Raw genomic sequence first — 13,942 nt, 5'->3', positions numbered from 1 at the left:
AGTGTGCCTGACAGACCCCAGAGGCTGTCGGTGGGACAGCAGTGTACCTGATGGACCCCAGCGGCTGTCGGTGGGACAGCAGTGTGCCTGACAGAACCCAATGGCTGCTCCACCAGGGATCCCATGGGCCCTTTAGGCCCCGGCCACCGGCCTGTGGGCGGCTGATGAGAGTGCTGTGTGCCCCACTGCAGGAAGGCCCAAAGGCCAGGCTGGAGGAGCAGCGTTCCCTTGGAGCGCCGGCAGGAGCTGGTGCAGCTTGGGATCAGCTGCAGGGCTGGGTCGGATCCAGAGGCATTTTCTTCCTTTGAAGATTCTGGATCTTGTTGAATAGTGTTGGATTGGTGCAGGCACACTGCAGCGAGCTGTAACTCTGTGGCGCTGCCAGGGTCAGGGTGCACCTTTTTAACGCCTTCTGTCTGCCTTTAAGGATTCTGCACTTGTTCACGAGTGAGTTCCAGACCCACTGGAGGTGACAATCGTGATTGATAGTTGCCCAGAGCCTTCCATGGTGTCATGCAAGACTATAAAAGTAGGGCAGTTGGCCAGGGGTGGGGGGCTGCTCCAGGAAAGACAGGACATTGGTTGGCAGATGGTGAGCGATTGCACTGTGCACTTGTCTTGTATATATTATTATTGTTTCTTCTTATTAATATTATTACTTTCCTTTTCTGTCCTATTAAACCCATGAGTGTTACCTTTTACCTTTTTTCTGATTTTCTCCCCAGTCCTAGTGTGAGGGAGTGAGTGAACCGTGTGGTGCTGAGCTGCTTCTGGGTTGAACTACGCCAGCAGGAAAGCAAGGAAACCATTTAGACTGAGATAATGACACTTTAATAAGAGAAGCAAAACTGTGTGCACAGGGAAAGCAGCATGGAGAACTAATTCACTCATTCCCATTGGCAGGTAGATGTCAGCTGTTTTCCAGAAAGGGGGGCCTCAGCTAGCTTAGTGGTTGTTTGGGATGACCAGTGCCACCAGCGTGTACGTCCTCCTCTTTCTCCTCTCTCTAAGCTTTCCTTGTTGAGCACATCATATGGTATGGGCTGTCTCCTTGGTAACTGGAGATCATCTGTCCTGACTGTTCCCCCTCCCAGCCTCTTGCCTACCCCTAGCCTACTGACTGGAGGTCAGCACAGGAAACGGGAAACAGAGAGGCTCTTGAGGCCATGCAAGTGTAGTTCATCTAAACACTGGTGTGTAAGCAATGCCATTTTGTTCAGAAAATTGAAACATATTCCCATACAGGTTTCTCTGAAGAAAACTGACTCCATCCTATCCAGACCCAGTGCAGTGGTAACATTCCTAGGACAGTCTAAGAGGAATTAATCCAGCCACCACCGTGAAGTGACTTCTCTATTAAACCTCAGTCATCTCACAGCACTGGGAAAGTCACACCTGATATGAGATTGCTAAATTCTAGCACCTAACTCTATTAAACTCATTGTAAACAGTTCCTGATAGCACTTTAAAATAATGGTCCATTACTGCAGTAATGCTTAATTAGAATGGAAGTGACAAATGGAGTCATCGTGATTAATGTTATTATAATGAGTACATCTGCAATTTGCTGTAACACACAGAAATGTCTGGCTTCCCAAGAAACTCTCAGTGTGTCTGTTGTATTCATAGGGACATAATAATTCCTCTGAAGGAATCTCATCATAATTTAGCTTGAATTAATGTACATTTATCACACTGTGCTACCCAGAGTAGCAATTTATCTAAATCCTATATATGTAATGTAGACTGTATACTCTGTCTGAGTACATTCAATAATGGAAAAATACTTTGAAGGGGTACATTTACTGTAGATCATTAATGCTCAATGTGTTAAGTGGCCTTTAAATTAAACCAAGTTAAATAAACTCTTCTTTAATATACCAATGTAACTTCTTTCATTAACAAACTCATTAAGGCTTTTTTCATTTATGTACAGTTGATACAAGCATGTGATACCAAAATGTTCTATATGTGGAACAAAATGTGATTCAGGGTTTCTCTATGGTAAGAAAAGGCAAAAGAATGCATGGGTTTGGCACAGTAACTTCAAGTCTTTAGAAAACGAAATGCTGTCCTGCATTAACGCGTTGGAAAAAAAAAACAAATGTCAGCAGTAAAGCTGTCAGCAGGAGCAGGGAGGTGATCATCCCTCTGTACTTGGCACTGAGGAGACTGCCCTTCAAGTACTGTGTTCAGTTTTGGGCCCCTCGCTGCAAGAAAGACATCAAGGCCCTGGAGCATGTTCAGAGAAGGGCAGTGAAGCTGTGATGCATCTGGAGCACAGTCCTACAGGGAACATCTGAGGGAACTCAAATGGCTCAGTCTGGTGGAGAAGAGGCTCAGGTGAGACCTCATCACTCCCTACAGCTTCCTGAAAGGAGGCAGTAGCAAGGTGGGGGTCTCTGGCAACACTGACAGCAAAGCTATGTGGGCCAGAGATAAACGGAGGTTTCATCAGTGTAATGAATTACCAGAGTAGCTCTTTGCCTCTAGAAAATCTGTGAAATGTGGTTTGCATCATGTTTTTGAGTAAGACTTAGCCACAGTTTCTGCATTGGTGTTTGATACCCATACCTGTGTTACACCAGAGCTTCTTTGAAACACCCAGATGTGTTGAGCCCGCTTGCAAGCATTGCTCCAAAAAAGGAAGAAAGAGAACCCAAACCTGAGCAAATGGCTGAGAGGCCAGCCATGACGCCTGGCAGCACGCTGTGCTGATGTGATGTGATGTTCTTGTGTCAGCATTCTGAATGGGGCAAAACATCCATGTCATTAGGGACCGGCAGCCCAGCCTCACCACTCTGGTGTGACACCGACTGCTGTGTTACTAGTAAACAATTAATCAGTGCTTGTGTTCCTAATTAATGGATCTAGTCTGTAACCATCAGGAGATGAAGACAAAGATGAAAACCAGCCAAGAGCAGCAATGAAAGAGCTCCACGGCTGCTCCAGTTATGAATGCAGGCTAGAAAGGCCAACAGAGGAAGGCTGCAGCACCTACCCACCAGGATCCAGAGAAGAGGAGGGAACTGCCACAGTGTTTCAGAACGGGGAGGGTTGAAATGTAGAGAATCAGGCCTTGGTTCACCTCATTTTGTTGGGAGATGAAAACTGGGCATGCAATCTTTCTTGGTGCTTTTTAAATCACTGGAGAGAGGGAAGCACAGCCGAAGGGCAAGTCAGATTCCTCTAAGCACAACTGCTTTTGGTGGTGTCTCTTTCTTTGCTGAAAATAAGGGGAAAGCAGGAAAACATGCTCCTGATTGATTTATAATAGTGAAGTCTGTACCAAAAGGTGGGATGAACGTGGGCCACATGACCAGAACACAGATCTCCTAAGATCCAGTCTAGCAGAAAAGAACAAGGACATTATCTTTAGCCTAAATGGATGCTTCAGTGTTTTGCTTTACACTGAGACCTTTGTAACACTTTATTTATTCTCCTGATAAACCATCCTGACTCCTTCAAAGCCAGTGAATTAACATCTAAGTCAAACCTTTTAATGTTCCTTGGACATGTAGTGTGTGTCGCTTTCTGCCTCTGAATTCTAAAAAGGCCTGGGGCAAATAAATAATGCGGCATGCATATTGTTTCTGTGAAATTCTTTCCTAAAGAATAACTTACTCAGCTCTGTAGTGATGCGTATCCTCTTATAACATGGCTCTGATTGATTCCCCAATGTGGTTCCTCTGAAAACAGCTTCTGCAGAAACAGTCAATAACAACATGAGAAGAGAGGGAAGTCAGTAGAAGCAGAAAGGGGGAGGGGGAAAAAAAGAAACCAAGACACAATAGTTCAGACTGACAAATGCAGGACATCTTTTGCCTATGCCTAAAAATAATGTCATTGTCATGCAAAAAATCCAAAGCATTTCCTATGTTTAGAAAGTTTCTTGACTTGGCTTGCTTTTCCAAGGCTTACTTTGTTCATTCAGGGCTTCAAAGGATGAGAAAAACAAAACCTTGGCTGGAAGCTGGTTATTGATGTTGTTACTGAAATATAATTACCCTCTGTGATGCAGCAGTGCTGGTTCCAGTGCTGTTTGGCCCCAAGTACCCAGTAAGTTACGCACAGAGGAAGGGGGTTTTGTTTTATCCTTCCCCTTCAAGAAGGCTGTGCCTAACTGAGTGGGACAGATGAAGGCAAAGCATACACCACAAGTTTTGAAAACCTGATGGTCAAAAAAAAGAAAAGAAAGAAATCCAGAAGTTTCTTATTCCTCCCAAGTCTTCCAGACAGCTGACTTAGTAGAAACAGCTCCAATTTGAAATCTGCTTTCTTTGTTTCGATGATATACACTCTTGTCACCTTGCCTCCCTTCCTGTTTTGCCTGAGTTATTCCTTTGCTGCTCAGCACAGCACTGGGGTGCCAGGAACACCACCTGCTGCACACAACATTATCGCAGTCAAGAGGATGAAATCTGAACTCCATTGCAGATTTTGCAAGAAATGGAACTCGTTGATGTTCAGATACTTTGTAATGGCTCCTCCTCCACTCTGAGGAACAAGTGAATATTGGAGATCAACCATTGTTCGAATCAGCCACCCCTGAGGTCAGGCCACGGACTGACAGACACCTCATGGAGATGGCAGGCGTCACCACACCTCAAAGCAGCAGAAAAAGCCTTTCCCAAGCACAGCAAGGCATCTGAATACATACAACTGAATGCCTGAAGTGAATCATCACCTTTATTGCCCTTCTCCATGCACTGTACTGGTTGATTTGAATGTGTCTGATCATTGCCTGGATACCTTTTCCTTGTGTCAATATTTTTCCTGTGAAACAGTACACAGCGCTCCACCTGAAATCCTACAGACTGGCAGGGTGCTATTACAAAAGATTACTTAATTGCAGATTACTTCTGTACATTTGAATTTCAGTAGCTTATTAAGTTGTCAGATTTAATTACCATTACATGTTTAGATTATGCCACAGATTATTTAGTTTGGTACCTAGGTTTGCCAACCTGTTTGTGGGGTGACATGACAGGGTGATAATTACAGCATTACTGGAAAACCTAAAATTTTCCATCGGAAAGACTAGAAGTCCTTGGCATCAGCACGACCCTAGTAAATGCTCATTCTTGCAAGTCTAAGTAATGTTTACCGCAGTGTGGGTCTGGTTCTCTAAGAGCTGCCTAATTCTCCACCCCATGAGACAAGTAATGCACAGAATAGGCCTGGGTTGGTTGGGTTTGAAACGCTCAACTTGAAATCTCAAATCACAGGAAATGCAATTGAATTGTGTTTTGTTACAATCCCCAAAGCAAGACTACGTTTGCTGCAATGTTTACCAAAGCGCTTGAGCTCTGAAATGCAGATTTCACTGGTACAAGTTGCTGTCATTAACTACTGCAGGAGGTGAACTGACACCAAGTTTAGATCAGTGCAGGCACTGCCTGGATCTGTTACCAGTGTTACCGTTCTCACTGTTTCCAAGCTAACTTGACAGTTACCCAGTCTGGCAAATTTCCTTGCTGTTCTCTATCTGTTGGTTCTTTCCTAGTTGCAGTTGTCTTCTGTGCTCTTGCACAAAATAGAAGCTCTGCAAGGCAGGTTGGGAAGGCTTTGATGAATAGATGCTCACATCTCTATTTTCCATGTACGCACTGTAGTTCGGAGATCTTCACACAATATACTGTGATTTTGAATCATTAAGAAAAAAAAAAAAAGCTGGAGGGTGGTAGAACAGTGGCTGATAGGATGAAATACCCTTTCTGCCTTAAGTCTCCCTCTTTTCCATATATAGGTATAAAGGTGCAGTAGGTACAGTATCTGTATCTGTCATTACAGAGATACATAAATCATATATATTTAAGAACGTATTATTTACTTTCTCTCTGTATACAAGCAGTAATGAGTTCCATATATCTTTAAACACATGTAGCAATAAATACATATTGTTAAAAGTAATCTATTCAAGTCACAATTACCCCTTACTCAAATATCCCTTCTAAATCATTATCCTCCTGTTCTAATGGTACACGCTGTATGTTGGTATTGTTTTGCCTAGTTATTATTAAAACACCCTGCCTCTGCCTCACTGTAATATTTTCTTTGGCACAGCCATTGCTTTGAAAGCCTAGAAAAATAATAAAGTATATGGGAAACACGTAAGAGAGCCATCCATTTCTCAGCCTGTCTTCAGTTAATTAATACTTCCACATTCTCAAGAGGAGGACAAATCTTAGCTCTTTTACCAGATTAAGAAAGGAAGAGACACAATAAATATTCTGCTGAGCTGAGGCTGTTTTTGCTTCCATTGCAGCTTTGTGCTGAGAATGGAGAGCCCACCTTGTCAAGCCTCAAGGGAAAGGTGTTGTTTTTCTCCTTTGGAAGGATGGATAGGAACTCCACTCACACATGCTTTTGCAAGTAATACAGCAGTTACCAACTCTCATTGCCGTTTAGCCTCCCACAATTGTCTCTTTACTGGAAACCTTGAACTTTCACTCAGAGCTTTTGGGAGGAACTGGTGTATTTCCAGGAGCAGTGTTGGCATACATCTCCTTTGTAAACCTGTAGCTGCAGAAATTGGGCTAGGCCATCCATCCAGCCGAGCTGAAATGGATTTCTGGCTGTATTCATTGACATAGCTAGGATAGATACTCTGTAGCTCAGAGTAGTGACAAGTGACATTTTCATTCCTCTCTCCCTTCCCCTCCTCCTTTGTCACATCAGCTCACAGGCCAAGGGAAGCACACTTACCCAGAAAGGGTGAGCCGGGCTTAGCCTCCATGGATCAGACATTGAGAGTGGCTAGGATGCTTTCTGTGTCCGCCAAGGGAGGATTGTTTGAGATAGAGGTGTTGGAAAACAGGATGACACAAGCAGCGCAATGCTTGACATTAACTGTCTTCAGATCCACACAGGAAAGAGCACTACCCTGATAAAACCACGTAAATGGTGATAAGGAGGAATTTGAGAAAGCTGAACATTAAGAACCATTAAAAGTGAAACATGAACAAATACACTTATTTCAAACCCAGCTAGCACAATGGCATTTTGGAAGCATCTTCAAATACAAGAAGCTTTGGTCAGAGAAGAAAATTCATGGGTCTAAATTTGCAAGTCATTGGACAATTCCCCATTTCCAATCATGATTTTCTTCTCAGTAGTAACCAGAGTGCCATACCACCAACATCTGCCTCTGACCTCATGGACAAGCATGATAAAATAGGAGGCATTGCTTTTGGATCAGCGCTCATATTAACGAACACTTAAAACATCTTCAGAAGCATGTGAGAGAGCTACAGAAAGGAAGGGAGACGGAGAAACAATACGGAAAAAAATTCTTACCGAGAACAACCACAGCTTTGGGAAATTCTGAATAAGTTTCCATTCTCCCTGCAGATATTCCAACGGCCCAAGAAAAACAGTGTCCTTCAACTCACGGTAAAGGAAGTTACTCACGCGTAAGGGCATCACAAAGTCCTACAGCCCAATCAGTGGTGAGTTTGTATCATCAAAGATGCAGACCAAAATGCGATCCTGCAGGTACTGCAGGCTTGGTTCTTGCAACTCTAAATTTAAAACAGAATTCTGATAGAATAGTGGATACAGTTATCAGATTTAAAATATTTCTTAGCCTTGTAACATCTACACGTAGAATAAGAATATATATCAAAGTATTTTTTCTTAAGTATTTGGATTCCAAACGTACCCTACAAAAGCAAAAAACTCACATACCAATTTGGTATCAAGCATCAAAACTGTGTAACAAAGCAACAACAGCAGATATCAATTCTAGGTGTTTACTAACTGCTTTGTCCTGGTGGTTTTTCCTGGCTGTTTACATTCCTCAAATTAACTAATTAACGCAGTGCTGGGGAGCAGGTGTTTCTTAATACACATGGCTGGTGTCTTGTGATTGGTAGGTGGTATGGGCAGTCCCCAAAGCAGGCCTGTCACAGGCACAGCACCAACAGCCCCCTCCACCAACCAGGAACTGTGGGATCTGTTCCCACAGTGTTCATTCCTTGACAGTTTTTTTTTCCAAAGAGAAACAAGGGTCTTTGTCAGGGAGAAGTTTCCTGATGAGGGATTAGAATCATAACCAAATTAAATGATTGTCTCTAACTAATTAGATTAGTTCAAACTGAATAATGAAACCTTTAGCTGTATTTAATGTAACATGCCTGAAGGCCAAGGATTAGTCTACTGAATCACAGAATCATAGAACTGCTCTGGTTGGAAAAGACTTTAAAGATCATCAAGTCCAACCGCAACCTAACCGTACTGCCCTAACTCTAACAACTCACCATGAATGAAGCTAAACAATTAAAAACACAATCTATTTTATAGCTTATTTTATAGGAACAATTGGAAAAACTATTACTGCTGAACTCTGCAGAGGAAATACACAATTACAACATCAACAGGAGCAGTCCGATTAGCGAAGGAGCAGCAGGGAGAGGCAAGACATTCTGAAGATGCTACAGAAGGACTAAGGCCTTCCTGCCAAGCTGGGGCCAGGAAGGTAACCATCTCTGGCTTTACTACTCCTTTGGTGAGGTTATGTGGAATAAAAGCCTATCAAATCTTAAGTATCTATACAGAAGCTGAGTGAAGATTAAAATTCACTGAAACCATTTAAATGATTTAATAATTTATACTTGATGTAAAAGTCAAAGAGAATTATACTGTTAAATGCATTTAGATGCCCTGTGTTCTGCATGGACATCCTGAAGGAACTTCTGTAAGTTATGTTACCTAATTTTGCATAGTTTCCAAACAGAAGGAGATGCTGAAGTGCTGTGACAAAGCCTGTGGGACTTTACTTGCACCTTTAAGCTCTTAACTGTGTTTAAAAATGTAGCCTTTGAGCACTGAGAGTGTGGTTTGGGACGCTGTCAAGCACCCACCTCACTCCCCAAAATGCATCTTAGACTCACAAGCCTTTGAGGGTTTGCCTGGTTGTGGTTGCAAAGGACAATAGTGCATGAACATGAAGTGCAATAGCTATTACACACTTATTTTCTTTGTGGACATTCTTAAACCTCATAAAGAGCCTCTTGCACAGCCTAGCATAGCTACACAAAACCAGTACAAAGGTGGCACATGGGGAATTAGGACACACTAGCAGTTGTAAGCCTTTTCCTTGTGTAAGTCTGCCCCTAAGATCTTTTCAAAACATTACCTTTCAATTCCCAGAGCTGAGCTCCCAGTCCTATTGGGATATTTGCCCATTTGTAATGACTAATCCTATTTTGGTGGTTACTGGGCAATGAGTTCCTTTTAATTGCTTGGAAGGAAGCTGCAGCATTTCAAGCAGCATGAATTCCAGCCTGCTACAAGTCTCCCAGCTGGCAGAACAGCTTGAACATTCTGTATTTTTGATGAAATCTTTGATCACCTCATTGCAAGATTTGGTTGCCTACTCTCAGCTCTCTGGCAGCTCTGAGCACAACTTGCCATTTCTGGATAGGATTTGTTCTTTTACAGATCAGACACATGAAATAAATAAACCAAACAGTATTAAAGATATCCGGATCAGTACGGTAAGGGACACAACATGCAACGTTTAAAAACAAAACAGGTATCAATCAGACCTTCCTTTGCACATCTGCTGAAATGGTCTCCTGAGATTGGATGCCTTTAGATGAACACAGGAGGCATTACCCATCCCTTGTTAGCTTGGAGATCCTTCTCTGTTCCCAGGCTACCACTAAAATTAAAGCAAATATGTCCATGGAATGAGACTTCAGCTCCCATCAGTCTCTGGTCAAGACACTTGTCAACGGTTTACAGGCGTTCAGCCCAGTTCCGTGATGAATGGGACGGGGGACCCACGGGCCCACACCCAGGGAAAAGGGGAAAAGGGTAAGGAGATGGCCCTGAGAGCAAAGAACAGCTGCAACAATCTGAGGAGAAACAAACTAATTTACTAAATAAGATATCAATCAAGAATGCAAAACAACACACTATAATACAATATAATTACAATTTAAGCTGATAAATCCAATACAGAGAATGTCCCAAAATCAAGGTAGGCCTTACTCTACTACCGACAATAAGATGGCTGGAGAGCGAGGTGCTGCCAGGACAAGAGACGGGCGGAAAAAGGGACAAGGTCTCATGATCTGCAAGTTTTTATCTTTTCCTTCTGGCCGGAAATGGTAACAGAGGAGCAAAGTACCTTGGGGAATGTAGTAGTCCTTCTCTTCTGAGAACCAGGTACATTCACTACATGATGTTATGATGTGGAATACCAATAACCGAAAATCATAAAACCATGACAACACTATATCTGCAACTCACTTCTGAAAAGGGGGTGGTGGTCTCAGTCTCTCTCTTTCAGAGCAGGGTCAACTAAGGGAACGCATGTAAACAACAGTAAACTAGGAAGTGCTGTCTCCTCTGCCCAGGTGTACGCTTTGAAGCCCCAACTTATTCCTTGGAGGACAAAGAGGAACATGCGAAATACCAAAGGTCACCACCCCACACCTACCAGAATAGCGCTGTGCAGTGGAACAGCATCATACCAGTGGAACCTTTGTGTTGAATATGAGGAGACTCCGCTGCTCTCCTCATCCAGGGCATTTGGGACCCTGAAACAGAGAGAGTAGCTTCTGAGCTACAGAAAAACCTCCAAGCTGAGATCACATCTCCAGCTGCTGCTGAGGTGCCCTCCTCATTGACATTGCAGCTTTCAGATCCCTTAATGACAAGGAAAAGTGAGGATGTATGAGTCACAAGGGCTATGTGGTGGAGGAATTCCTTTGCCAATATCAGTTTAGTGGGAAAAAGAACACGAAAAATATGTTGTAACAAATTTTTAATATGGTTATTTAATTAGTTGTGATGCTTATGGCTGTTTGAGCTTGGTTCCTAAAGGTATTTTAAATAATGAGTTCTTCAGTGGAGACATTAATTGAAGCAACATTTATATAAACATGGTCTCAGGAGCAAGAAGAAGTCAGCAGGAATTTTCCCTCATCTTCAGCAGCTTTAAATAAGGCCGGCCCATATTGCAGGATATTCTTCAAGGTAAATTTCAGATATACAGCTTTGTGAGCATTGTGCTAGTCCAAGACCATGGGAAATGAAACCCGTTCAATCAGATGCAACTCTGATGCCATGCTGTTTCAAAGGACTGCAGCAGATCAAGGATTGTTGGAGAAAGCCATGCTGAACAACAAGGGATTATGACAAAACTGGTGTCTGCTCATGGAAAAGACCTGTTTGCTCAGCACTCTCTCCCCAGCTTTACTGTAGATAGAAAGGAGCCCTAAGCAGCTGTCTTAGGAACAAAGCTTATTTAATGACTCTGTAACTGAAATAGCAACAATAAAAGAAACTTGCCATCTAGGATTACAATGTACGCTAAACACAACAGCCTTAGTGGAGCTGTATGACCAGACAAGTGTTCGGTCCAGACCTTGTTTTTTCTTGTACAGTTCATCCTTATCTTGTCAATGCAGTATTGAGATTAACAGAGAAGGGGGGGCTTTGCTTGGGAAGGTGCCATTCATTGTGAGGCTTGCAAGGCAGATCTAACTGTGCCCTGCACAGACCAACTTACACTGGAACTCGGCTTAGCACTTCTTAGCAGAGCAACAGGGAACCTGAGATTTTATCCATTTTACACATGGCATTGTGGGATTTGCAGCTTGTACCAAACTCCATGATGTCACAGCTGCACAATTAACCAGTGCTCTGGATAATTAGTTAAAAGTCACCATTATTTCAGTAATCCCAGCACAGCCGTTGCCTTTTCCATTCAATATCAGAATCTAAAAGATTAGGCTGGAGCTTCCTGGTGGTTTCTGCTAGCTCCCCAGGTCTTGCACTAAGGGGAATCCACTCATCACACACTCCTCTTCAGATGATGAATCTTCAGGCCACTGATTAAATAGCATTTTAGCAAGCTGGAGACTCTTCTCACGAGCTTTCTTTACTTGGCTCACATTCACCAATCAATCAGCATATATATCTCTGTCATAATAAAGACATAATCTATATACACAACTTGTCAGAAATGACAACCTTTCCTTTTAATATTATAGGAAATATATACGCCTTGGAAGAAATACCTGGTGGATCCCTAAGGCAGGGAAAAGAGAAGATGGCAGGAGACCCGCTTTATCATAACAGCATCCCCCTTTGCAAGGCTAAGCACACTCTCATTTAACAAACCATTCTTTAGTTAGAGGTTTCTCCTGTCACAAACTCTGCAAATTACATGATCCTTACAGAAATCTGATTTTCCTGAGAGACTCGTAAATCATTCTGCATTGGACTCTGGGGAGCTTGAGGGTGGGGTCACAAGAACTGATATGGTGTAGTACTCTATACAGACAGAAACAGTCTCTGGCTGAGCTACATGAGTTACTTACTACAGCTATTAGAAGGTTATCTGGGTCAAATTGACTGTGCTGAGTACACTGTTATCCATGCTTGATAACCAAAAGAGATTCACAGGATGCTGTGCCTTGCCACGTCCATGCTACTGACACTTCTTCCTCCACTCATCACCTTCTTATTCAGGGTTCTTATCACTTTGCACTGAGCAGAATACCAGAAGACGCCTGGGATATAAAGCAAGGCCTGGAAGAGCTGCACTGCTGGACCTCCGCAATCTGCACAGGAGAAATTCAGGAGCAGAAGTCCCAAGAGGCGCCCATGTGTGGGAAGCAGGCAGGTGGCTGCAGCAGCTGCATTTGGGGAGGCCCCAGCCCACCAGCACCACCGCCCTGACATCGCTCAGCACCACAGCCCTGGGGATGATTTAACACTTGGCACGTGGGCTGTTCCATTCACATCCCATTTGGGAATCCGCTTATTGTTTCTTGAATTGCTCCCAGATCTGCACATATGTAGCCTTCTCCTTTAGGGAGGAGCAGAGTTTCACACACATACAATGGAAATTGCCATTGCCTGTGGGTCTGCTGCAAAGCCAGTTTCTCACTCTGAGGCCTACACTATGAGAATCCAGTGCTTATCTTGGCTCAGCTTATTCATCACCATGGATTACATCACTCGAATCGCAATGCATCAAAGTGTTCTCCCTACCTCACAAGGAACTGTGAAGCTTAATTAATTAATAGATGCAGAGGTATTATGCATCATTGCAAAATGTTGTAATTTAGAGCATTTCATCCAATAATTAAAAAATATCAGGCAACAAATAAAACCAATCTTAAAAATGAGTAGTTAATTTTTTTAAATTACATCCACTGAACCAAATCTGCCCCTAAGCAATGCACATGTAATCCCAGTGAAGTCAATGTGGTTGTACAGAACCCACTGAAGTACAACAGGCAGTAGTCAACATTTATACCGTAGCAGTTCTTAGAGGTTTCTCCCTTAGGTTTAGGGCTGTAGACATGAACCACAAAGGCAAACTAAGCTGATCTGAGACAACGGATCTTTGAGTAGCATTGGCACTCACACAACACACACACAGAAAGGTCGAGTCCAACAGGCACTACCCTGCGCCGCATTCTCACATGGAGCCAGGGTCCTCAGATAGCTACAGGACTCCAAGTGATGGAGCCTGAAAAAGAAACGAAGCAGTGCTGGATGAACTGAGTGCGCAAGGGTAACCTGAACAGTTACCCACAAAGAGCAGTGGGCCTACTCCTCTCCAGAAGATACCTTCTGCTTTTTTTTTTTTTTTTTTTTCCCACAGAATTAGCTAGGTTGGAAAAGATCTACAAGATCATCCAGTCCAACCATCCACCTACCACCAATAACTCCACTAAACCACGTCTCTCAACGCTATATCTAAACGTTTCTTGAACACCTCCAGGGACAGTGACTCCACCACTTCCCTAGGCAGCCCATTCCACCACCTGACCACTCTTTCAGAAAAGTAGAGTTTCCTAATGTCCAGCCTAAATCTCCCCTGGTGCAACGTGAAGCCATTCCCCCTCGTCCTGTCACCAGAGAGAGAGTTGAGAGAAGAGGCTGACCCCCAGCTCACTACAACCTCCCTTCA

The 13,942-nt window shown here is 43.2% G+C and overlaps 2 long non-coding RNA genes across 4 annotated transcripts in view; one reads left to right on the top strand and one right to left on the bottom strand.

The window, feature by feature from the left end:
- The window catches only part of LOC110389355, a 30,338-nt gene continuing 20,020 nt past the window's right edge, over nt 3,625-13,942 (bottom strand). The window contains exons 4-7 of one of the 2 annotated variants that reach the window (XR_002433170.1): nt 10,451-10,550; nt 9,552-9,667; nt 6,709-7,523; nt 3,625-3,702 (exon numbers count right to left, since the gene is read on the bottom strand). This is a non-coding gene — a long non-coding RNA (uncharacterized LOC110389355). Of the gene's footprint in view, nt 3,703-5,524; nt 5,639-6,708; nt 7,524-9,551; nt 9,668-10,450; nt 10,551-13,942 lie in introns of those variants that run through there. The other variant, XR_002433169.1, reaches the window with a different exon arrangement.
- On the top strand, nt 7,352-13,113 carry LOC110389354. Of its 2 annotated transcripts, none has more exons than XR_002433167.1 (3): nt 7,352-7,451; nt 8,305-8,479; nt 12,490-13,113. It is a non-coding gene; the product is annotated as an uncharacterized LOC110389354 (long non-coding RNA). The 2 variants fall into 2 exon arrangements; XR_002433168.1 differs by lacking the exon at nt 12,490-13,113 and adding an exon at nt 10,368-10,489.

Source organism: Numida meleagris, chromosome Z (assembly GCF_002078875.1).
Source record: "Numida meleagris isolate 19003 breed g44 Domestic line chromosome Z, NumMel1.0, whole genome shotgun sequence".
Taxonomy (NCBI): Eukaryota; Metazoa; Chordata; class Aves; order Galliformes; family Numididae; genus Numida; species Numida meleagris.
This window is presented reverse-complemented; position numbering and strand designations above follow the sequence as displayed.